This window comes from Giraffa tippelskirchi, chromosome 6 (assembly GCF_054371585.1).
Source record: "Giraffa tippelskirchi isolate mGirTip1 chromosome 6, T2T-mGirTip1v1.2.pri, whole genome shotgun sequence".
NCBI classification, from domain to species: Eukaryota; Metazoa; Chordata; class Mammalia; order Artiodactyla; family Giraffidae; genus Giraffa; species Giraffa tippelskirchi.
The window spans coordinates 138,882,920-138,906,310 of record NC_137280.1 but is presented as its reverse complement, the minus strand read 5'-3'; the positions used below and the strand labels follow the sequence as shown (position 1 = coordinate 138,906,310).

General features: G+C 41.9%; 1 long non-coding RNA gene across 1 annotated transcript in view; it reads left to right on the top strand.

The window, feature by feature from the left end:
- LOC145510502 (uncharacterized) overlaps window positions 1-22,952 on the top strand; it is a 30,177-nt gene extending 7,225 nt beyond the window's left edge. Inside the window, exons 2-4 of the long non-coding RNA XR_014057059.1 lie at window positions 7,823-8,068; window positions 20,048-20,150; window positions 21,833-22,952. This is a non-coding gene — a long non-coding RNA (uncharacterized LOC145510502). The remainder of the gene's footprint in view (window positions 1-7,822; window positions 8,069-20,047; window positions 20,151-21,832) is intronic.
- Window positions 22,953-23,391: the final 439 nt, after the last annotated feature.

The following is a 23,391-nucleotide window of genomic DNA, read 5'->3' as shown; positions in this document are numbered from 1 at the left end:
TTGCTAATTGGCTATACCCAAATACAAAATAAAAACTTAAAAATAAAAATAAAAAATGCAAGCTTTAGGCATAGAGCATGGGTACAGGCCCCCACTGAGAAAGGAAGAGGCAAACATTCAATACTTCCACCGATGATGAGATCCCTCCATCAATCCATGAAGCTGGTGCCCATGTGTGCTGTCTCTCCATCTCACACACACTTACACAATTCATTTTAATAAAATGGAGCTAACAGTATGATCTTGTCTCCATGTTCAAATTGTGGCTCTACCACTGGTTGCCTACTTGGCCAAGTTTCTTGATTTTGCCAAGCCTCAGTCTTCACCAGGAAATGAACATAACAATGCTTGCCTAACCAGAGTAGGTGAATGTATCATTAAATGAGAAAACATAAAATCCTTAGCTGTACCTGGCACTCAGAAAAGACTCTGTAAATGTTCACAACTTAAGAGGGACCAAACAGAACCCTATAAAATTTCTTCCCATTGCCTGAGTAAAGTTGACTTGGGTAGCTGGTGATGGGCCACATATAAACACCTGGTGATTCCAAGAAACAGTTGGGTGGGGTTTGTGGATAAGAGTTGGAGCCAGTGATGCACTGCTTGTCACTATGGAGATGAGCTCACAAGAGCCATAGGTGAGGAGTCTGAGGACATACACCCACTCAGTGGGTAACAGTGCATCTGAGCCCAGTGACAGCACCACACATCCTCTTGCTAGTCCTGCAGCAGTTCTCTCCTGTGACACTGCCAGTTACAAAAGAAAGGACTAAGAACCTGCCCTGTCCTCAAGAACTCCTCCAGGAAGATTTCTGATTCCCTTCTTCCCAAAGACACTGCCACTACCTCCTGGTCATCCAGGTTCCTGGCATCTCCACCTCACAGTCAACACAGAATGGAGCATAGCGGTTATAGCCACCAGCTCTGGAGAACGCACGCCCAGCTCAAGTCCCAGTTGCGCTGCCTTCTAGCTGAAGGACCCTGGGCAAGACAACATTCCTGTACCTTGACTCCTCATCTATCTGTTAACAAGGAGAGAATGGCTAGTATTTACTTCCTAAGGTGCTGCAAGGATTAAGCAAGATCAAGAATAGAAAACCCTTAACTTTCTACTGAGATGAGCAATCGTCATCCTGGTCACTGCTTGTTGAATCCCACCAGTGCCAGAGTGCAGGGGAAGGGGCCCGGGTTTACCCACCCTTAGCGACTGAAGCGGTCAGTGTGAATGGACAGAGCGCAACCTTCAAAAGCGCTCTTCCGGCGGCTTCAGCAAGACAAACAGGGAAAGGCCCTTGTGCCTGCCAAAACTTTGCCTGGTAAATAATTGATGTCCCGCCATGTGTTCTTTTATTCAGAAACGCCTTTGAAGTTCGCCCTCGCCCTTGCCGCAGGGATTCTGGGGGAGGCAGGCCAGGAGGATGGGAGGGAAGGAGCCACAGAAGAGGGATGGCCAGTGTGTGATCCAGAAGACAGAAAAACTAAAGCCATTTTTGGTATCTGTTAAGTCATTAATTATAACTTTTTACCAAGAAAGGATTCCCAGCAGCCAAGCACTGAAAAGGGAAGATGGGGAAGGATACAAATGCAATTCTTAGGAACACCTGTGAGTGCTGGACCGCCAGCTCACTCCTGGGGAGGTGACAGTTGGCAACAACATTCAGCAGCAGGCAAGAGTTTACCTGGGCAAGAGCAGCCAGCCCAGCCTCACAGGGACTAATTCTGAAAATATGATTACAGTGGATTAGTAATCTTGTCAATCAGAGCCACATGCCAGGGAGCACCTGGCAGAGGGTGAAAATGCCACAGAACAAATGCCAGAGGATTTCATGCTGTGAGCGTTTTTTGTGGGGTGTGGGGGTACAAAATGTTCCTCCCTGGGAGGGAGGGCCTTAGGGTCCCAGGGATGAACAAGTCCAGAGAAGGCACTAACAGGCCTATGGAGAGGAGCGGGCAGGATACACTACCATATAGCTCTAGCGTGTCCCAAGTGGGAATTCTGGACAGCATCCTCTTACTGTCACCCCTTAGAGCTGGCCAAAAACTGGTTCCCTGTTTTGCATAAGCCTGAAAGACAATATTGTCTTCCTGCAGCAGTCAAGGGAAGGCAAATAGAGGTTAAGAAATGATATGGGTAGAAATACTAATGACAGCTACTCTTCCCTGACACGTAGAAATATGTCTTGCCAGGTTTCCGGCAGTTTTGTCTTCATCTCATTTAACCTTTACAAAAGCCTGTGAGATAAGAATGACTTCCCTACTAAACAAGCAGGAGCTCATAGATGTTGTCACTTGGCCCATGTCATATCACAAGAAAAACAGATCATCTGAACGCCAGGGTTTATTTTCATAATTGCCTGTGTCTACTGTTGATTGCCAAAGGGAACTCCAAACCAAAGTTCCTCAGTCATCTTTCCTGCAGTTACAGAAACATCCTCCACACCACAGTGCAATCAAGGTAACAGGGAGGTAGCAGAATCTGGAGTACAAGATACTGAACTGTGCAGCAGAAGACTTACGTTTCTCAACACCATTAAGTGAAAGTGAAGTCACTCAGTCGTGTCCGACTCTTTTGCGACCCCATGGACTGTAGCCTACAACGCTCCTCTGTCCATGGGATTTTCCAGGTGAGAGTACTGGAGTGGGTTGCCATTTCCTTCTCCAGAGGATCTTCCTGACCCAGGGATTGAACCCGGTCTGCCGCATTGTAGACTGATGCTTTATCATCTGAGCCACCAGGGAAGTCCTTATGTTTCTCAACACAATTACAAGCAGTTTTAAAGGTCCATTTGCCAATGCAGGAAGATGCAGGAGATGCGAGTTCAATCCCTGGGTTGGAAAGATCCCCAGGAAGAGGAAATGGCAACCTATTCCAGTATTCTTGCCTGGAGAATACCATGGACAGAGGAGCCTTGCAGACTACAGTCCATGGGGTTGCAGAGAGTTGGACACAACTGAGAACACACTTTTAAAAGAGTATTTACCATGTCTGTCACTGTATTAAATGCTTTGGTTACTTTTGGCATTGAATCTTCAAAGTAAAGATACAAAGGAAGTATTACTCTATTTTATAGATGAGAAAATGGAATCTTAGTAAAGGTGGATAATTGCCTATATGCTATGGAAGTGGTAAGAGTCAAGAGAAGAAATTCCAAACCAGCTTGTCTGATTCCCAGCCTTGGCTTCTTATGCCCACTCTCTCTGTGAGAGGCATGTGAGTGTTTTAAATCCTCATCAACCTTGGTCATGACCCTGCATGCAGAGCACAGGGCTAGAGATTAATCAATCTATACTTTGCTTCTCCTGCTGGACACGATAACATTTGTCAAGTGTCTGTACTGAGTCATTACCAGGAAAAGTGACCTGGGGTGGGAGGAGATAAAATTCTTTCCAGATTCATAGGATTATTATTACCAAGGAAAATTCTAGAGTGACCTAAATTTCATTCATACTGCCCAATACTCAAAGAACAGAGTAAAGAAAACAGATCTGTTTTCCAGCTTAGGATATGAAGAAATGAAGGCATGCTCAGATAAATTTACCAAAAAAGGGAAATGTTTTATAATGTATCCTGTCATTGTTATGCATAAAAATGCGGGCTAATAAAAAGAAAAAATGAAAGATGTTTTAGTAACACTGTAATAGAAAAAAAAAAATGACAGGCATGGGAATTAGGCTGCCACATTCACTATGCTCTACTCTATTAGGGCTCTTGCTGTCCATTGCTGTTTTTATTTGGATGGTTTGTAGTTTTCCACCGCTCATCTCTGAGTAAGGGCTCAATTTCTGATTCACGTCTTGTGTTATTCTACATCCCCAGCAGCAAGCAGAGAGCAGATGTGGTGCTGAGCAGATCCTCAGCCCAGTTTTGTTTTATGGATCCCCTCTAGCTAATCCTAGTGGCAGCAGAGAGATCAACTGAAAGATCACTTCACTTCCTTTTAAGGCTTATCATTCCACAGTCCTGGGAAAAATGGATATAAGTGATGGATAGGAGGCATTCAGGCTTCCCAAGGGGGCTTAGTGGTAAAAGAATCTGCCCATCAATGCAGGAGACACAGGAGATGCCAGTTCGATTCCTGGGTTGGGAAGATCCCTTGGAGGAGGAAATGGCAACCCTCTCCAGTATTCCTGCCTGGAGAATCCCGTGGACAGAGAAGCCTGATGGGCTACAGTCCACGGGGTCACAAACAGACACAACTGAGCACGCATGCACAGGAGGCATTCACTCCTCCAACTTGTATTCACACTCACTGACCGGAAAGAAACAAATCTCTAAAAAGCTTTTTTAATTAGTACAACATGCTTTGTGCACACAAGTCTTTGGCGGGGGGCGGTGTGTACGACAATGTCAGGAACTGATGGGTAGCATGAGCCATCCTGAGAAAGGATCCACACATAAAATACACAAAGCCATAGAAGCATATTCCTATGACACTGACATATTCCCCCATTTCAATGATACCATCCCCCAGTGCACTGCAAACCGCCAAGACTGAAGGAGAGCTCCTATAAAGAGGGCTGAGGAATGCATAACCAGAGCTGTGTCAAGCATGTGAATCCCAAGAACTAGAGGTGGAGTCTGTTGACAAGCTCTGGAGAAGCACAAAGACGTCCATCTCTCAAAAACAGCCTTGAGCATCCACGTCTTCACAGTGAAGAGCAGCTGTTTGGCCCTGAATATATGATTCATATTATGAGCCTCACTATTTCTAGACCTCCTCCTAAGCCTGCAAGGTAAAACCACAGTGCCTAGAGGAAGGGGAGGGGAACAAGAAAATCCTTACCAGAGCTGAATCAGCCTTTTGAAATATGCTGGTCACTCCTTATTCAGACAGTACCTTCAAGAACAAGGCCATTTTGAGAGAAAACCCTCTTTGAGTCTTGATGAAATGAAAACCACACTCTACTTTTAGGTCAAAGGAAACTACTAAGGAGTTTTCCTACTGGTGCTTACAGCACTTGACAATTCCCTCCAGGAGGAGGTCTCTCATGCCTCCCTCCACATGATGACTTTAAGTCTCTGTCTAACAACATCCCTACCCACTAGCCAGGGATGTTCTCCTCATTGTCCTCACAATGGGAAAGTCATTCTCTTTCTTGTCTCCCAAGAATGCCAGGTGTGGTCAGGCCATTATGCCTCTGTTCAGGCCATTAGCATCCCCTGGACTCCTGTCTCCAATCCAGGAAAATCTCAGTTCTCCCTCAAAACTGTATCAAGCACTTCCTCCCTCAAGAAACCTTTCCCAAATGTCTCAATCTATACACTCTCTTTCCTCTCCAAGTTATTCTCTAGGACCTAAATCTAATGGGGGGCTTCCCTTTGCTAACAGTTCCCTATGTCCATGTATTTGATCAATCCAAAGAAATAAGAAAATCAGTAATTATTGAGCACTTACCACATTTTGAGACATTAAGTTAAACCCTTTAGAAATACTTATCATATTTAATCCTTAAAGCCAAGCCCTGTATAGCACCTACTGTTATGCTCCATGTCACGGATGAGGAAAACTGAGGCACATTCAGATTAAATCTTGCTCTGTGTCACACCACCAGACATGAGTCCAGGTATATTTGACTATAGATCCTGTGATCTTAACCCTCAAAGTAACCATAGCCTGAAAAATCTCCTGGATCTCACAGACCCTTATACTGATGTATATTTCATTCATTTTCAGTGAGAGAAATTGTAGTATGACCAAAATTTGACTCATGACTTCTCAGTGTTATTCACTTACTGAGCATTTTTCATTTGCCAAGCACTGTGCTAGGTGCTAGGGATAAAGTGATGAATAGACATATCCCTTGCCCTTAAGAAGCTCAGAGTCAAAGTAGAGGCTCTATAACTATTGGGATTAAATTACCACAAACACAAGCCAATGACTGGTAGCTTCAACCAGGTATACATGAAATGGCCACTCTGCTCAAAAAGTATTAAATTGTGAAGAGAATACTGGACTGATACATAAGAGCTCTGAGGTTTCCCCAGGCTGCCAATAATTTGCTATATGACATCTAGCAAGCAATATTTCATCTATCTGTTCATAAATAAAATTGAGAGCCTGAGCCACATCTGTGAATACACAACTCGGCCCATCATCAGAATCACCTGTTCAGTGATTTTCATTCTACTGCCAAACAAGTACCTGGGTGAACATGAAATGGAGCAGGACCCTGTGGGGCTCTCCCAGGTGCAAATCCTTTCTGGGTCCCCCATATACTGTTCATCGGAGAAGGCAATGGCAACCCACTCCAGTCTTCTTGCCTGGAGAATCTCAGGGACGGAGGAGCCTGGTGGGCTGCCGTCTATGGGGTCGCACAGAGTCAGACACGACTAAAGCGACTTAGCAGCAGCAGCAGCAGCATATACTGTTCATAGGAAATAGGCTACATTCAGCTTCCTTGACCTTCCCTAAGTTCCAAAGGGCGGATTCAAACAGTTGCTTATCAGGAAAGAAAAGGAATGCAGAAACAAAGGTTTCCATATGGACTAAATGAAGTAATGTATATGAAGGACTTGGCACCATGCCCCTAGATTGTAAGCCACAGCTATGAGGAAGGCACAGTGTAAACTGGAACAGGATGGGGTAGGAGGACCATTGTCTCTGGAGGCTTAATCCTAGGCAAAGCCTCTCAGACCATGGAACTATATTCCCAGCTGACCCCGTTTGCCTCCTCCCCATTGCAGCCCTTGGTTTTCTGAGGCTCATATCTGGATCAATTGTTATCAGAAGGCAACATTCAAGAACATGAAATTTGGAGTCACACAGATTTTGGTTTATATTCTGACTCAAACATTGACTAGCTGTGTGATCTACTACTGCAAGTTAGTCAACCCTCTGAACCTCAGTGTCCTCAACCCTCAGAGCCTCAGGGTCCTCATCTGGAATAGAAAGACAGTATCTGCCTTGAAAATCTCATTTAATCTTCATAAGAGTTTATTGGTCAAGGTACTCTGAGGAGCAGATGGCAAGTCATAATTGAATGAGTAAGGAATTTATTCAAATGGAGAATACTGCTCAATGGGCAGAGTATCTATTCTGGGTGATGAAAAAAATTGGAAATGGACAGTGGTGGTGGTTGTACAACATGGTGAATATAACTAATGCCACTGAATTGTGCACTTTAAACTGTTTAAATGGCAAATTTTATGTTTTGCTATGTATTTTATCACAATTTGTAAGAAATGAGCTTATTAGAGGAAACACATGTAAGACAAAATGGAGAGGGACTTAGGAGAGGCTGGGAGAACCATCAGACTGGGATGCAGATACTGACCCCAAGTGAAGAAAAGAAAAGAAAAGTTGGGTGGAGGGGTCATAGACTAGAGTGTACTTCTAAGAAAATTTTAGCAAGCCCATCAAGGAGTCCACTGTCTCCCACTGATTCCTAAGCACCCCTATAACTCTTCAGCTGGCTTGGAGTAGCCCAAGGGAAGCATGCGGTTGGCAAGAAGTCATCGATGGATTTCAGAACACAGCAGCTGGGACCATCAGTCAATTATGTCCTCAGTAATGAGATATCTGAAAGGCAAATTCTCATGGCTGAGTTCCCACAGGGATCCTATAGGTTAAGGCACTTATCACAAAAACAGTAGAAAGTAAAAGTAGTGGTAATTTCTATACCAACTATCAACATCATTGTCAGTTATCATCACCAATATTTTTATCTCTGTAAATTTTGTTCAAAGTAACATACAATCAATTCAAATTAAACACTTTCAATACTTTGTGCTAGTTGTAATAAGTCATTGATTGTAATACTCATGTGAGCATCTTAAACTCCATTGTAAACACTAGAATTGCTAAATCTGTATTTTTTATAGGAGCAGGGGGACAATAAGGTGTGAGTCAAAAAGAAAACAAGAATTGTGAATGAAATTTAGGCAGAGCCTGCAAATCCTGCAGTCTTCAATCACTTTAAAGGATAGTATTGGCCTCCACTGTCTTGTCACATTACTCATCTATCATCTGCTGAAACCACTTCATCACCTACAAACCAAGTAGCCAGGCAAGAGAGAGGTCGGCGTGGACTTTCCCACATCAAAAGTGAATCAGGAAGCAGTTTCAAAGTAAGTAATCCCATCCTGTTATTCATGGCAGCAAGATTTGAACCCCACAACTTCCCACTTAGACACCTGGGGTGATTCCTTTGCCCTGAAGATAATACATGTTTCATTACAGTGTTCCCTTAAAATAGAAGAATATGACACTCAATTGAATATAGTGGGAAGAAATCATTCCTCTGTCTTCTCATAAGAAGCTAGTCAATTTTGTAAAAAATCAGAGTGGGTGACTCTGAGAAAGAAAGGTATTCAGAAAAACATTGGTTTAGACAGCAATTTCACTTTGGCAATTACTACCATTCTCCAGTCATTTAATTCGGCAGAATCCTGTGTCTTTAACCTATTCCTTTAGCAGAGAAATGAATCTGTAGGGGAACGGTAAAATCTTAAACATAGACGTGCCTTTCAATCGTCATGTTTCCCACCAAGGTTTTTGGTCTTCCCGCTTCATGATTCCATCAACTTTTCTGTGAAACACCTCTGTCTAACCAAAGACATTAGGCACATGATCCTTGACTGGCCCATGCCAGAGTCATGTGACTCAAGCAAGCCAGTGAGGGTTCTTCCCTGATATGTTTACTACATCAGGGAAGAGGGTGGGACCCAATGGCTTCTTTCTTTCCTCTGTGGTAACTAACCTTGGACAATTTAAGTCTGAACTTTCCTTTATCACATGATGAAAAAAATATAGGAGTGGAGAATCAAATGAACAAAGAGAAGCAAACAGAAAATAAAACTAAAAGAGAGGTCAGTTCTGATGATACTTCAAACTTTTGGTCCAGTTTGTTCTGAAGCCACCTCTACTGCATTCCCCCTTTTCTAACACTAGCAGATGGGTTGTACCACATAATACGTCAAGAACCCACTAGAAAAAGCAGCTAGAAGAGGCCTGAAACAAAGCCCCTGAATTATGTAATAGAGTTACATTAACAGAACATGTTTTTTAGTATCTCCTAATAATTTCTCCTTTGCTTACAATAGCAGTTGCGTTGATACAGTAACTGAGGCACTTCCCTACTGTGGAATACACAGCCCTCTTGAGGATGACAAACTATCTAAAATTCAGTCAATACTTATTCCTTTGATATGAACTAGGAGATGCAACATCACCCAGTCCCTTGGATCAAGGAGCCATAACAAAAACAATTAAGTTTCTCAATGATTCTGTAAATTATATGGTGCTGAGGGAGATCACAGTTATTAAGAGAGCCCATGATCAACACGATGGGCTTCCCTGGTGGCTCAGATGGTAAAGAACATGCCTGCAATGCAGGAGACTCGGGTTCGATCCCTGGATCAGGAAGATCCCCTGGAGAAGGGGATGGCTATCCACTCCAGTGTTCTTGCCAGGAGAATTCCATGGACAGAAGAGCCTGGTGGGCTACAGTCCATGGGGTTGCAAAGCATTGGACATGACTGAGCAACTAACACTTTCACTTTCGTGATCAACATGACAAGGGTAAATACAGGGTGTTATGGGATCCACATATGTGATTACATCAAGCGCTGGTGGGGGTCAAGATTTCCTGGAGGAAATACATCTAAGTTGAGTCCTTTAGAAGTGAGTTATCCAAATGAAGCAGAGAAATAGAGGCCCAGATTTTAGCACAGAGAATGGTGTGCTCAATGAACTGATGTGGTTCAATATAGCTGAACAGAGGACTCAAAGAGGTGCTGGAGCAATGAGAGAAAAGGCTAGAAAAGGAAACAGATCCACTCATAAAGAGGCTTGTAGACCACATGCAAGTGCCAGGACTTGATCCTGGGACAGTAGGGAGCCACTGAAGAATTATAGAGCTATATATGATCCCTTTTGCAAATAGCAAAGCATTTCTGCGAATTAAGTCAAGCTGTTGTAATAATGAAGATGAAAGATAAAAGTGGCCCCCACTGATACAGTTCCACGGTGATATAAAGAGTAGTTTCATTTAAGAGCTCTTAAGGAGACAGAATCAGCATGATCAGCCACTGATTAGGTGAAGGTGGAGAGTGAATGTCAAGAGTAATTGTGAGGTTTCTGGCTTGGACAACTATTTGAATAGGAGTACCACTTACCACAAATGGGGGGATTAGAGTAGAAGCAGTGTAGAATGAGTTGCACATGAAATGCCTGTGAGTGTTTCAAGCATGATGTCCAATTAGTTATAGTTAGGTAAATAGATCTGAAGTTGAAGAAAATGGAATGGGCTTAAGTTTTCAATTTGGGTATCATCACCCATAGATAAATGGTAATTGAGTCACTGTAAAGAGATTAAATCAACCCAGAAAAAAATATATAGCAAGAGGCAGAGAAAGCCCATGATGAATACAAATAGTTAAAAGATACACAAGGATATACTGGGGAAAGGTTTCAGAGAGAAGACATGGAAGAAGCCTAAGATGTAGAAGGAACACTCAGGGAGAATTCAAGAAGAGACTGCTAAGAAGTCAAGTAAAACAAAGACAGACAATCAGATCCTTTGGATTTAAGCACAAAGAGGTCACAGATAACCATGGAGAAGGTGTTTTCCATGGATTGGTGGCATCAGATCCCAGTTATGCTGTAATGACACCTATCATACACATCTCAGTGTAAGTCAGTCTGTGGGCCTCCTGACATTCCTTCGAGACCCAGCTCTGACCTAGAAGCTATAGGATCTCCATCTGTGACCTAATACAGCACCTCAAATGCAACGAGGCATTCAATAAAAACTTGTAAATGATAAATGGTCATTGGTGTTTCCACTTTTTAAAACCTTATTTGGAAGCACAGTGAAGTGACTTATGAAGAGATGAAAAGATGTTCACAGCTGCTCACTGACCTTGGGTGGCACTGGTCTTTCTCCCCCTCATTTCCAGGCATTAAATTAATCAAGCCCTTTCTTCCCATGTCTACTCCTGGGTCAATGACTAAGGTATTTCTGGTCTAATTAGACTCCTAAATGAGCTCTAGAGGCTAAAGGCAGGGCCAGGACCAAGGAATTCACTGTGCCCTCCCCATTTCTATTTATAGCTAGCTGTATTTAGTTGATGCTGCAGGAGAAGGGTATTGTGGGTGGGGCAGCAGGGGAACTAGGTTGATTTTTGCTTCCAATTATTTCTACCTGGCCTCTTTTGTGACCTCTGTCAGAGGGTGACCACTCATCACTCAGAGGACACAGACAACAGCCACATCAGGAACAGGCCAAGTAGCCACCATTTATTAAGCACTTTCTACAAGCCAAGTATGGCGCTGACCTTCTGTCAGAATTTCTTCAACCACATCACAATTCCACCCAAAATCCTCATTGGCTCCACGTTGTCCAAAGAATAAACTTAATTCGCTTCTCCTTTTCATTTAATGCCTTTAATTCATTCCAAACAATGCAAAACAGAAGCCGACACACAAAGATGCTTTAGGTTAAAAGGCTATTATCAGATTACAAAAATACTTGTGAGCTGGAGTATCCTATTGTTTGTACCTCTAACAAAGACCATCCTATAGGAATGTTCCCTCTAACCAAGTAAGACAGCCAAAAAATACTCTATTCTGGCTTAATAAATTTATTATTGTGGCACTACCCATATTTTGTTACTATGGGGGCTCATTCTAGTGAGGGATTACACAGTCTACAATATCTATTAGCTCATAAAGAGAAGTAATTATAAGCTTAAACACAAAAAGGAAAAGCAAGTATTTAGCAGAGAGTGCTAAGCATTAGTTACTACAGTGGATTACTCAAGGAGACCTCATCCCAGGGTGTTTTTATTGCATTTCATTTGCAAAATCACTCCTCATTACCCATTCCGTGAAAAATAAGTTGGAGCCTTTGTGTTCATTTCCTAGTTGGCATGTTGTCACACTTTGTCAGCAGAGGGAGCTGATGAGACATTTGAGCAGGAAGGGGGTTTTCTTCTTGGCATGCTCACTGGGCAGGCTTCTGCAGCTGGGGTGGCCTCCCCATGCTCCGCTCCTGCTCCAGCCTCCGACTTGCGCAGTATGCACAGATTCTCCCATCTCCAGCTGACTGCAGAGCATCAGCTACCCCAGCTCCTGCAGTGCAGGCAGCTTCCTGAATTCTAGCCTTCTGTAGCCCACAGTGGTCAGTAGCACTTGAGAAGTCCTACAGCAGAATGCCTCCAGGGAGATACCTCTCTGTGACAGCTCTCTCCAGCACCAGAAAGGGGACACTGCCTACCCATGCCAGAGGCTGACTTCTAGCAAGTTTTGCCAGCACAGCACCACAGCAACATCTCTACCATTCACTGAGTCACAGCATGTCCTCACCAGCAAGGTCTGGGTCTCAGTCAGGAGGTGCAGGGGGGCTCTTACTCAAACACTAGCTCAGCCCTAGGGTAGTGGTTGTTCCATGTATCTAATGTTTCTAACTTCTTCAGGGATCCCTTTACTCCTACTAAGCAATCTCTCATTCCCCTGAAAGTGAAAATGAAAGTCGCTCAGTCATGTCCGACTCTTTGCGACCCCAGTCCATGGAATTCTCCAGGCCAGAATACTGGTGTAGGTAGCCTTTCCCTTCTCCAGGGGATCTTCCCAACCCAGGGATTGAACCCAGGTCTCCTGCATTTGCAGGCGGATTCTTTACCAGCAGAGCCACAAGGCAAGCCCCCAACGCTTTACCATCTGAGCCACCAGGGAATCCCTATGATAAACTTTCTTTGTTCAAATTACTGTGGGAATGCTGTCTTCTGAATCAATATTTGACTGATACAGCACAAAATAACCATGCACATGCACACAATGGTTCTTAAATTGTGAAAGTGGGTTTAAGGTTCTCCAGATTAAAAAAAAAAAATCAACAACAACAAAAAACTTTTGCTAGGCTAGGGATGATTACATTTTTATCCTCACAATAGCCCCATAAGACGAATGCTCTGTCCCCATCTTATAGATGGGGAATTGACCAGCAGAATGGTAAAAAGCCATACACAATGCTATCAATAATTAATAGTAGCATCAAGAAGACAGCTGTGACAAAACTGAGTAAGTTATTTGCCAAAATTTAGATTACTCTTCTTTTCCCTCTGATCTTCTATCATAAAAGGCAGGAGTTAAGCCCATTTAAACACATGGACATCACCAGATGTTCAGCACCGAAATCAGATTGATTATCTTCTTTGCAGCTGAAGATGGAGAAGCTCTATACAGTCAGCAAAAACAAGACCGGAAACTGACTATGGCTTAGATCATCAGCTCCTTATTGCAAAATTCAGGCTCAAATTGAAGAAAGTAGGGAAAACCACTAGGCCATTCAGTTATGACCTAAATCCCTTATGATTATACAGCAGAGGTAATGAATAGATTTAAGGGACTAGATCTGGTAGACAGAGTGCCTGAAGAACTATGGATGGAGGTTTGTAACACTGTACAGGAGGTGATGACCAAAACCATCCCTAAGAAAAAGAAATGCAAGAAGGCAAAGTGGTTGTCTGAGGTAGCCTTACAAATAGCTGAGGGGGAAAAAAAGAGAGAAACTAAAGGCAAAGGAGAAAGGAAAAGATAAACCCAGCTGAATGCAGAGTTTCAGAGAATAGCAAGGAGAGGTAAGAAAGCCTTCTTAAGTGACCAATGCAAAGAAATAGAGAAAAACAATAGAATGGGAAAAACTAGAGATCTAAATTAAGAAAATTGGAGTTACCAAGGGAACATTTCATACAAAGATAGGCACAATAAAGGACAAAAACAGCAACGACCTAACAGAAGCAGAAGAGATTAAGAAGAGGTAGCAAGAATTCACAGAAGAATGGTACATAAAAGATCTTAATGACCCAGATATCCACAATGGTGTGATCACTCATCTAAAGCCAGACATCCTAGAGTGCGAAGTCAAGTGGGCCTTAGGAAGCATTACTACAAACAAAGCTAGTGGAGGTGATGGAATTCCAGCTGAGCTACTTCAAATCTTAAAAGATGGTGCTGTTAAAGTGCTGTACTCATTATGCCAGCAAATTTGGAAAACTCAGCAGTGGCCACAGGACTGGAAAATGTCAGGTTTCGTTCCAATCCCAAACAAAAACCATGTCAAAGAATGTTTAAATTACCATACAATTGCACTCATTTCACATGCCAGCAAGATTTGCACAAAATTCTTCAAGCTAGGCTTCAGCAGTACTTGAACTGAGAACTTTCAGATGTACAAGCTGGATTTAGAAAAGGCAGAGGAACCAGAGATCAAGTTGCCAACATAGGCTGGATCATAGAAAAAGCAAGGGAATTAAAAAAAAAACACCTACTTCGGCTTCACTGACTATGCTGAATCCTTTGGCTGTGTGGATCATGAAAAACTGTGTAACATTCTTAAAGAGACAGGAATATAAGACCACCTTACCTGCCTCCTGAGAAACCTGTATACAGGACAAGAAGCAACAGTTAGAACCAGACATGGAACAACAGACTGGTTCCAAATTGGGAAAGGAGTACATCAAGGCTGTATATTGTCACCCAGCTTATTTAACTTATATGCAGAGTACATCATGCGAAAAACTGGGCTAGATGAATCACAACCTGGAATCAAGATTGCCTGGAGGAATATCAAGGCTTGTGTTGGCCTTCTGGGAAATAAGCACCTCATAAAAGTGTTCAGTTCATTTGCACTTCCAGAGTGTTGCACAGCCAGAGAGTGGGGACAGAAGGAGAACTGGTGTCAATCAAGCAGTTTCTGTGTTCAGGTTAATACCCAATGTCCCAACGAGAAGCCAGCATTTTTTAATATAGGAGACAATTAGTAGCCTTAAGACTAACTATGTCTCCCCAAAACTGGGAAAATATTTACCTAGATTAAGGGTCATTTTTTTTTGGTCCTAGTCTCATTCTTTAAAAAAAAAAAAAATCAATGCCTGCAAAGCATTCATTGGAGAATTTTTATTAATAAACTTCTTAAATCCAAGTCATTACCAAGGAAAGATTTTATATCTGTAAAGGCTTAAAAATGGCGATCCATTCTCTTCTCTGTAGAACTCACATTAACCTCCCAAAGAGTGATGCCAACAGATAAATGAGGAAACATCAAACAAAAAAAGAACATTTTGAAGCAAAAGCCTTCCTTGGAAGAACAGCTACATTTTTTTTTTTTTTTCAGATAAGTCTTGGCTTAGAACTCTGTTTTGCTTGAATCCAAGACTGAAATGGGCTGCCAACAAGGGCTCCATGGTGCCCAATGGAGGGAGTTCAACCCCCCTGGCTTTAGAAAATGGCCTTGCCTTATTATTATAGTGGCATCTTCTCCATGTCCAGGCCTAAGGATTCACCACTATAGCTCATCCAGTTGCCTTATTAGCATAGTGGCATCTTCTCCATGTCCAGGCCTAAGGATTCACCACTATAGCTCATCCACTGCAACACTTCTGTGCTAGGTAAATGGCCCCTTTCTTCAAATCTCTTCCTCAACCCTCCCACCATCTACCAACCAAGAAGTTAAATGCCTGGCACAACCAGGAGACCGCCAGGACCTATTTCAGGCCTCCTCCAACATAAATTGATTCATTCATCAGTGTTCCTGCCAATCAGTTCCCCCAAACTCGTGGATTTTGTGTGGCTTTTGCCAGAGCAGTTGAAAACACCCACAGGAAAAAAAAAAAGGGGCATCTCTGACAGAGGCACCTGCTACTGAATCCTGGTTGGCCAATAGCTATGACCATTCACCACCAGCCTACTCTCCCTCGACATTGATATTTTGTAGCTACTGGTGGTAACTGCGGCCTCTAGGAGACTTCAGTAGTAAGAGATTCTAGGTTCAATGGGGAGAAATAGAAGATCAAGCAGGCTGGCAGTAATAGGGTACACCGCAGACACTGGCCAAGCACAGCGGGTTCTACCAGCCAAGTGGGTTCTACTCAGTACTCCAGAAACAAGAAGGAGGCCACAGATAGCAGACACAACCCGAGGGAGGAGGCTTAGGTCATGTAGCTTGCAGAGTGCAGGAACCCCTTTACACTGCCCCCACTGAATTTCACCTCCATTTAATGGGCTGACTTGTTAAAACCTTCTGAGTTCTCAGTCATCGTGAGCACTAACAGTTTATCCATAATAGTGAGAATGATCACATACAGAGTATGAATCATGCTGGGTGGCTTGGTAATAATTAAGCAGTAACCGCATTATTAACTTATTTGAATGTTATAAACATCCCTTATCATACCCCATTATAAGGAGAAATAAACTCAGGCACAGAAAGTTTATTTAAAGTTTAGATTTAAACTAGTCATTCCATCAACAGAGCTGTGTTTCCCCTCTTCTGGCCTGAAGGATTAAGTTTGACCTAATCAAATATGGCATTCCAATAAACTTTTTGTGACATGTTTGATAAAGATATTGATTAACTCAAACTTCAGACAGTATCGTACCTTCAAACTTCAGACAGTATTGTAAGAGCTGAGAACTCTTGAATGTAATTGGTGTAAGTTCAGCAGAAGCTGAAATGATTTAATACCTTGAGCACTAATGGGAAAGTCAGCAGAAGGATTTGATGCAGTTTTCTATGTCAAATTATGACCCAGGGCCATTGTTTAGCTAGTGCTAGATCAAATTAAAGATCCCAACAAACTCTCTTATTAAAAGGTGGTATGGATATCATCAGTATATCATGTGTGATTTTTTATATAAACCATCAGCTGGCAAACAGTTTTAAACAAATAGTTTAGTTACATTAGAGAATAAAGGGAATAGAGATTACTAATTTTATTTATGCTAATGTATTAACACATCAATATTCATTTTTATTTACTTTTTTATCGAATGAAAGAGTCTTTAAATTCTATAGTCCTTCACAATTTTCAAGTTTCACACACAGGATTTCCTATAATCCCATAATGGCCCTTTTGTTTTCTCCCACCCTTACAATGTCCCTCATTTCCCCATTTCCCTTGCCCCACTGGTAACCACTAGTTTGTTCTCTGTGTCTGTGAGTTTGATTCTTCAGTTTTATTCATAGGTTTGTTCTATTTTTTAGATTCCCCATATAAGTGATATTATATACTATTTGTCTCTCAGTTATTTCACTTAGCTTAATGCTCTCCAAGTTCATTCATGTAGTTGCAAATAGCAAAAGTTCATTCTTTGTAGGCTGAGTAGTAGTCCATTGTATGTGTGTATGTGTGTGTGTGATATATACACCCTGTCTTCTGGACACTGAGGTTGCTTCCATATCTTAGCAATTGTAAACAATGCTGCTATGAACATTAAGGGGCATGTATCTTTTTGAATTAGTGGGGTTTGTTCAGATATATACCCAAGAGTATGTGTGCATATATATTGCATGTATATATATATATAATTTTTTTTCAGATATATACCCAGAAATTCCACCCAGCAGTGGAGTTGCTGGGTCATACGGTATTTCAGTTTTTAGTTTTTTGAGAAACTTCCATACTGTTTTCCACAGTAGCTGCTGCATCAATTTAAATCCCCACCAAACAGCATATAAGGGTTCCCTTTTCTCCACATCCTCACTAACACCTGTTATTTTTGTTCTTTTTGATTATGGCCATTCTGACCTGTGTGAGTGATATCTCATTTCCCTGATGATTAGTGATATTGAGCATCTTTTCATGCGCCTCTTGGCCATCTGTATTTCCTCTTTAGAAAATGTCTGTTCGGTTCTTCTGCCCATTTTTTCAATCAGATTGTTTGGTGTCTTGTTGAGTTATATGAGCTGTTTATATATGTTGATCAATACCCATGTTTTAATTTCAACCAAATCCACACCCCAGCATCATGATCCCCTCTGAACTTGCCTATGCTTGTTTACTAGCCTTCACTCCTACAATGACCTCACCATCTGATTATTTCATTTCAACCACTCAGATCACTCCTAACGCTTTTCCCTCAAGTTCCACTTAACCTAACTCTCTTCATCTTAACTGCCTTAGTAGTTTGAACAGTGTTCCCCAAAATTCATGTCGACCTGGAACCCCAGAATGGGATCTTACTTGTGAATAGGATCTATGCAGATCTAATTAGTCAAGATAAGGTCACACTGGAGAAACGTGGGCACTAAATTCAGTAACAAGGGTCCTTATAACAAAAGGGCATACAAAAAAACACAAGAGCAGCCACATGATGGCAGAGTCAGAGACTGTAGTGATACAGTTACAAGTCAAGGAATGTCAAGGACTGCTGGGAGTCACCAGAAGCTCAGAAAGAAACATCAGACCAGTTTCTTTCTCAGAAACTCCAGAGAGAGCCAATTGTACCAACACCTTAATTTCAGACTTCTGGCTTCCTGTACTGTGAAAGGATAGATTTAGTTTTAAGCCACTCACTTTGTGGCAATTTTTAGGGCAGCCCTGGAAACTAATGCACTTCCCTTAACACCTATGGTTTACCAGTAGTTCCCATGTATAGTATTTTAGAATCACCTGGAAAGCCTGTTAAAACAGTAGTGGAAACAACTGATGAAGAATTAATCTCCAAAATATATAAGCAGTTCATACAGCTCAACATCAAAAAAACAAACAGCCCAATCAGAAAATGGGCGGAAGATCTAAACAGACATTTCTCCAAAGAAGACATCAAATGGCTAATAAACACATAATAAGATGCTCAACATTGCTCATTATTAGAGAAATGTAAATCAAAGCTACAATGAGGTATCCCCTCACACAGGTCAGAATGGCCATCATCAAAAAAATCTATGAACAGTAAATGCTGGAGAGAGTGTGGAGGACAGGGAACCCTCTTGCACTTTTGTTGGGAATATAAATTGATACAGCCACTATTGAGAACAGTGTGAAGATTCCTTAAAAACCTAGAAATAGAGTTACCATATGACCCAACAATCCCACTACTGGGCATACATTCTGAGAAAATCATAACTGAAAGGGATATATGTACCTCAATGTTCATTGCAGCACTATTTATTAATACAATAGCTAGAACATGGAAGCAACCTAGATGTCTATCAACAGATGAAGGGATAAAAAAGTTGTGGTGCATATATACAATGGAATATTACTCAGCCATGAAAAAGAATGCATTTGAGTCAGTCCTAAAGAGGTGGATCGGAGAAGGCAATGGCACCCCACTCCAGTACTCTTGCCTGGAAAATCCCATGGACAGAGGAGCCTGGTAGGCTATAGTCCATGGGGGTCGCTGAGAGTCGGACACGACTGAGTGACTTCACTTTCACTTTTCCCTTTCATGCACTGGAGAAGGAAATGGCAACCCACTCCGGTATTCTTGCCTGGAGAATCCCAGGGATGGCGGAGCCTGGTGGGCTGCCGTCTATGGGGTCGCACAGAGTTGGACACGACTGAAGCGACTTAGCAGCAGCAGCAGCAAAGAGGTGGATAAACCTAGAACCTATTACATAGAGTGAAGTAAGTCAGAAAGAAAAACAAATATTATATATTAACACATATATATGGAATCTAGAAAAATGGTACTGATGAACCTATTTGCAGGGCAGTGATGGAAACACAGACATAGAGAACAGACTTGTGAACACAGTAGGGGAAGGAGAGGGAGGGACAAATTGAGAGAGCAGCATGAAAACATATATATTACCATATGTAAAATAGATAGCTAGTGAGAATTAGCTGTAGGATGCAAGGAGCTCAACCCAGTATTCTGTGACAACCTAGAGGCATGGGATGGGGTTAGAGATGGGAGGGAGGCTCAAGAGGAAGGGGACATATGTATACCTATAGCTGATTCATTTTGATATATGGCAGAAACCAACACAATGCTGTAAAGCAATTATCCTCCAATTAAAAATAATTTATTTTAAAAAAGCAGTGGACTCCAGCCTGAGTTTATGGTTTAGTTGGCCTAGAGTAAGGTCTGAGATTTTGCTCCTCTAACAAGCTGCCAGGTTGTTGGTCTGGGGACCACAGTGAGAACCACTAGGTCTATACCAGGCCTCTTAGCACTTAATTTCATTCAGTTTAGAACTTCATTACATCATGTCTTACATCATGTTTATCATCAGTTCATAAATACAGGTCTGCCCTCCCAGTGATCCTGTGAGTACCACAAAATCCATGTTTTAACATACTTTTGTTTATCCACAGGACATAACAGTGGCTGGCACAGTGCTAAATTGAACAATCCAAGCATGACTGTTGAAAGCAACAACTTCACGCTCTTAAATCTTATTTCTTCTTATAACATGAGGTTAGTGGTGTTTAAAAGGAATTCTTGTGAAGAATGAATAGCTAACTCACATAAAAATGCCAGGCTTCTAGAATGGGAACAATAGATGTTAAATATTAATACTATTATTTATGAATGTTGTTTATTAATGCAGAAAGTTAGTTACTTCCATCTAGACAGAATCATCTGAAACAACAGAGTTTCCAAAGTTGGAACCTGGAGTTTGTTAAATGTCTAAACTGAGAGGTTATGGACTTTGTTCACATGATGCAGTCAGAGGGATTGCTCTTCGTGGGTTACATTACACGCTCACCTCCATTCTGACTCTGGGGTGGCAAGGCACTGATGCTTTGAAAAGGTTGCGTACAGCTATAGTAAACCTCAGCACTCCATTTATAATATTAAGAAGGACTGAGTTTGAGAGAAATATGGTTAAGTCAAAATATGCTGCACTACCAAGACTAGAAATGCTGAATCTCTCCTTCTAAGTGCTCAACAACTTTGATTAAGGGGTGGAAGGTAATCTTAAAAATCAAGAACAGAATGTATAGCACAAAGTTCAGAGGTCATGAAAAAATGGGTGGCACAGACAGAATGTGAGTTCAACAGAAATGTGCCAGGCAGTGTGCTAAATTTGGACAATGCAGAGGTGAAAAATAACATCAAGAAGCAGGGCTTGAGGGAACATCAGAGTTACTGACCAACCCAGAGACTGGAATGAGGATTCAAATAATCCAGTTACTAGACGGGCTATTCCTTAGCCCCCTGAGTTGACAGCAATGCTAGCCTCAAGGAGGAAAGTCCACTGGTATATTGGTGAATGGTGGAAATTCTCAGACATATTCCTCAGTTAAGCATCAAGTCACATGTTGGTCACATGCTGACCTTCATCTTTGATCCAGTTACCCAGGTCTTTTGCCAGTTCCTTCATGACAAACCTTTCTTTATATCACAATTTCAGAATCTCAGCTCCTGATTATTTTCTCTTTCCTTGCTTTATCTGAGTGTGGGGTTTCTTCCCCCAAATCAAGTCCTTTCCAGGTCTGTATTCCCACTATTTTGTCCCATTCCCTGGAGCTGAGTCATCACTACCTCCCAGAAGCTAAATGTCCAACTCATCCAATCTCTGTCTCCTACAGATTAGAAACCTCCCTCATGCACCTACAGCACAGACTTCTCCCACGTCCATGATCATCCCATCTGGCCAACTATCTTCTCTAAGCCATGTTATGAAGAGGCCAATGTTCAGGATTTCAGTCCAACTGGAAAAGAAATAAGAAATAGAGTCCAGCAGAGACCAAAGGCAGAGTCCCAGAGCCCACCACGAACAGAAAGCACACTGGCTGTAGTAGTTTGAACAGTGTTCCCAAAAATTTACCAAGAAACAAAGGGCAAAAAGGAGAATAAGAGACTAGTAAGAGAGAAGGACCCCATCGATAACCATGACATTTGACTCTAGCAAAGCTCATCTCATAGTCACGAAATGTCCAAGCTTCCAGTGTCATTGAGTAAGAAAATCTTTCTCAATCATAAAACTTCTTTGTATTCTCCCTCTATTCCCAAAGACAATAATGGAAAATAGCGCAGAGCAAATGGAGACTTTTCTGTTGTTTTTTCATCAGGTGCCACTGAAAGATAAGATTCATGTTGCAAGGTACATGTTGTAGATAATCCTCTGAACCAAACTGCATGTTCACTTTCAGAACCAACTGCTGCCCCTGAACTAGGAAGATGATACAGTGGGACCCCTACATTCACGGATGCAGAACCCACAGATATGGAACCTGCCGATACGGAAGGCCAATTGTATCATGGAGGTCTTGAGCATGCTCAGATTTTATTGTCCATAGGAAGTCCTGGAACCAGTTCCCCTACATATACTGAGGGACCACTATTCAAAAAGGCACAGAGGAGAATTCTACAGCAGATATGAAAATGAGATCAGGAGTCTGCTTTGTTCAGCTTTTCCTTTAAGGCCAGCAATGAGAAGGGAAGGCATATTTTCACAAACTTCCATGTGTCCTAGTGCCTTTCCTGTATCATCCTGACCCAACTCTCTCGTTCCTTCCTCCATGCTCACTAAATACGACAGCAGACTGAGTGAGTTCCCGCTCCATGCCAGCAGCCACAGAGCCAAGTGCTGAACACTCAGCAGGGATAGGACATACGTAGCCCCTGCTTTCAGGAAAGCAGATTGGTAAAATGAACAAAAATTTTGCACTAATTAAAGAACCTGGTAACACGCCGAGGAGGAAGACAGGAAGGAGAAGGTCAGCGTGTGTTTGACACAGCCTGACTCTTAGCCAGAGAGAAAACTGCTGAAATCTCTCACCAAGTCAGCTGCTGGTATACACCCTGTATCAACATGGGGTGTTATTTATGTCTCCATGAATTTAATTAACCGATGATTTCCACTGGTTCACTTCCTTTGTTTTCCAGTTGAGCAACTTAACAGACTGTTAGGATCTTCCACAGCTTGCAAGGAAAGGGGACTGGCCTTTCCTTTCAGTTGAGCCTAAGGGTTTCTCCAGACTTAAGATTCTGTTTTAGGAAATGCCTGAAGCATGGAACTTAAAACCAAAACCAGAAAGGGAGAAGATTGTAAGAAATAGATGGAGTCCTAGTTTCAACTATGAAAAGAAAACATTGCTCAGTTCAAAAAAAATTGGAAGAATAAGCCTTAGATTTAATATAGATTATAATGTCACCCTGTGATATGGTTTTCACTTTGCCTTGGTTTTCTAAGCAGTAACTTCAGTTTATTAACTTCATTCATATCTGGGTAGAAACTGACTCTATAATAAAGACAATCTTTTGTAGAAATGTTTCTTTTTACATTAGAGATTCCATCTAATTCCTGTGCAATGTTTAAAGCCACTTTGCAGACAGGACCATGGACATATTCTGGTCACCATCATTCACAAAAAGATCTATCAAATAGCCAGTTCAACAGAGATGCTAATTCTTACCCACAAGGTATTTAACCTGGTATAGCCCACCTTTATTTCTATGTCCTCCAGTTAGTCAGCAAGTCCATGAAATTTATTGGGCACCCACCAAACTTACTGTGAAAAATGCTCAAAATGAATGGAGATGTGGTTCCTTCATTCATTTATGGTCTAGATTCTTATGTACAGTTCAAAAGTCCCTAATATGTAGGAATGAAAACACTACAAATGAGTTGAATAGATTCAGGTGGGCTTGTACACATGGTACATAAAGTCACTCAAAAAAGACTAATGAAAAACATGAATCAGTCCAG